The sequence below is a fragment of the Diachasma alloeum genome, unplaced genomic scaffold (assembly GCF_001412515.2).
Source record: "Diachasma alloeum isolate Michigan unplaced genomic scaffold, Dall2.0 Dall_scaffold_45570, whole genome shotgun sequence".
Lineage (NCBI taxonomy): Eukaryota > Metazoa > Arthropoda > Insecta > Hymenoptera > Braconidae > Diachasma > Diachasma alloeum.
Window position 1 is genome coordinate 2,383 of NW_021683173.1, and position 3,108 is coordinate 5,490.

Below are 3,108 nucleotides of genomic sequence, written 5' to 3' on the forward strand. Positions count from 1 at the left end.
ACAGGCGAATACACCAGAGGGAATAAGGACGCAACTGGTGGAGTGGCCCCCCTAAGGATCGCTGGACTGATATCAATTACCTGCTGGTTGGTTTCGGTTAGGAGATCTGTCTCCTTGAGCATCCTCAATGTGGACAGCGTCCCACAAAAAATCTTTTGCTCTTTTCCCCTGATAACACTCAAAATAATTGGGACACTGAACAGGATAAAAAAAATTCTTAATGTTCTATGACTTCCCACCACTTCTCTTCTGAAAGTCGATGCATGATCCATACTTTTCGAATATCGTTTATTAATCATACTGTTCTACTCGAGATTCAACAAATAATAATTGATTCGTAGCGTAAAATATTAATGTTGAATGAATAATGAAAAAGAACACTTGATATGAAATGATTTTATTTACAAAATAAAGTACAGATTTTTCTATTAATTTCTAGTGCTAGTTTCTTTTTGGTCTGACCCTTGATTTTGTTCATAGGTCTCTCCTGCTTAACCTGCGCCTTCTCCGTCAATTTTTTTTCTGCTGTAATTTTTTTACTCCAACTCCACTCCTCCAATTTAGCTGAAAAGTCGAATGATTCCGTGAAATTTTGAGTTTGGGGAGAGGCTTTTTTTTCGGTAAGGTGATACAGAATTTTTCGTTGAGATTCATGAGGAATTGATGAAAAGAAATGGAATTAAAACAATTTTATCCCATGTTTTTTGGAATATCTTCGAAATTAGAGGGTTCAGAGACAATGTCGAAGTATATTCTGTGGAGGTCATTACATTTTCTATAAAAAAGGTCTTCTGACATTTTGTTCTAAAATCACTCGTAATCGAGATAATTCAAATATTTCTGAAGGTTGATGAATTAGAAAAAATGAAAGAAAAATCGATTATATGTTCTCCTAAAGTTACTGATTATCAACATAATTTAATCATCTATAAATGTTTTCGACAAAGAATGGCGATGAAAATTCGTAAATATCTATTGGAGCTACTCAAATAATCCTGGAATATCGTCCCCACTAACTGTAGCAAGCGTGAGCAGAAGAGTTTGAAGTCATTCAAGACTTTCCTATTACCCGAAAAGCCTCGTTAATGGCTGCTTATTTCGCATCATTCGGCATTCACAATTAGAAAAATATTCCTCTCATTATCAGTTAGCTACACTGTTGATGATACTTAAATATCAACATTTCATTTGATTTCCTTTCCTCCATTGTCTATTCAGGTTTAAAAGTAATAAATTGAATGATTATGAAATTCTAATTGAGAAAGAAAAAAAACTTCAAGGAATTTCGAATAATGTGCCCATTGAGCATTTTTTTCAATTGAAAATTTGTAGTGAATCGGCAAACTAGGATAATTACTATGCATCTAGGGTCCGTTGTCGGTGGATATCTCGTGAGTGGGGACCGTTAAGAAAAATTCCATGGAATTTTTTTTGTAGAGCGAAATGTGAGCTAAAAAAATCATGAAAATTTTGCTATTTCTCCTCATGTAGAAGATATTCATCACAGTGAAAACACCTCGATAATCTACCAAAAAAAAATTTATTCAGACGGGCATGAAGCCTCATATCACGGACTAGATAACGAAAAAAAAGTTCGTCAGTCGGTGGCAGACAACTTTTCTGGCGATTTTGTTGTAATCTTTGACTTTGCTTCGGACTGCAAACACACAAACGCCAGAAAAGCTTTTCATGGCCTCAATGACAGAATCTACTATATAATTATTATAAAAAATACTTACATCCTATGACCATCAATACTCTCCCCCGATGGGGAGGGCGTTGTGAATGACTGCATTTTTTGTCAGCTCTTGGAGCCATGGGCATTCCCAAAACTTCGTTTCCCTCTGAAGCTTCTGAGAGGCGGAGTTCAATCTCGGCATTCTCTCAGGTGATTTTTGTGTGAAAACTTGGACCCCCGAACTATTGGCTACAAAAACTTCAATTCTCAGTGAACCTCGAGTGTTTTCAGCTAATTCGACTTTAGAGATTTTTCTTAATATACTGAACTTCGGGCTGAAAAAAATTAGGATCAAATCTTGTTCACAAAAACATTTCCAAACAGGATGATATATTCCTTTTGTCAAAATATATGAAAAACACAGCTTTAAAAAAAATTCATGAAGTGACATTTTTTGTAGAGAATTTCATTTCTTTGAAAAATGTTTTTTAACATTTCCCTTTAAAACCAACAGTTTCAGAAAACTATTCACAATGATCGAATAGCTCATTACTTTTCCAAACTTTTCAGAAGGTTTGAATAATTTTATTCATCTCATAAAAACTAACAGGATGAATTAATTTCCTAAGAAATACGGAGTACACCCATAATTTTGGAGTCTCTCTATAGCTGCGTATGTCACCTAATCCTTTGTTTGACTGATCAACACAAGATCTAGCAGCAACTGGAATCGAAAATCTGAAAGACTCGCTTTTTCGTCCGAGCACTTTTGTGGCAGCCCATTTCGTCCACTGGACAGCTCGAACGTCTCCTGCCAGTTATCTGTTATCTGTCTCTTCATTTTTCGGAGATTTCGCCAGCTTTTTTAGTTCTGATTTTAGGGAATTGGGAGGGTTTTTTTTAGTATTTCATCTCCATGGATTTTTCTTTCCTGGGGGCTTTGGGCTTCTGATGCTTAGAGATTTCAGCAACGAAACACTCCGACACTGTCTGCCTCTCTATAAATCCTTTCATGTTTTATCAGGGGTCCAGTGATTTTGTTTTTAAATGTCGTCAATTTTTCATTCAAGCACTTACTCCTAATTTTCAGGAGATTGTTTAAAGGTAAGTGACAGGGGGACATTCGGGTTCGCGAGAGGGACATAACCTCACTTTTTTTATATGTAAATGGGGCAAGTGATGGGAAGGGGAAGACTCGGTCATGTGACTCCTGAACAATAATAACTTCATTCCTTTTTTATTAATTTTCGATGCAATATTACATTTCCAAATGAAAAAAACATTCTCACTATTATTTCCAAATTGTTCTACATCGATTAAAGTGAAATTTTATTAATTTTCGTCAATGTTTGCCAAGTATACGGTCGAACAGTTTTTTATCAATTACTGAATAACTATTTGTTTCCAAATTATGAAAAAGCGTTTCTAAA

The 3,108-nt window shown here is 35.3% G+C and overlaps 1 long non-coding RNA gene across 1 annotated transcript; it reads right to left on the reverse strand.

Annotated features, from left to right (window-relative positions):
- Window positions 1-381: 381 nt before the first annotated feature.
- Window positions 382-3,004, reverse strand: LOC107047362. Its single transcript, XR_001461641.1, has 3 exons — window positions 2,287-3,004; window positions 1,740-2,013; window positions 382-564 (listed from the first exon to the last, which is right to left on the reverse strand). It is a non-coding gene; the product is annotated as an uncharacterized LOC107047362 (long non-coding RNA).
- Between the last annotated feature and the right edge of the window lie 104 nt (window positions 3,005-3,108).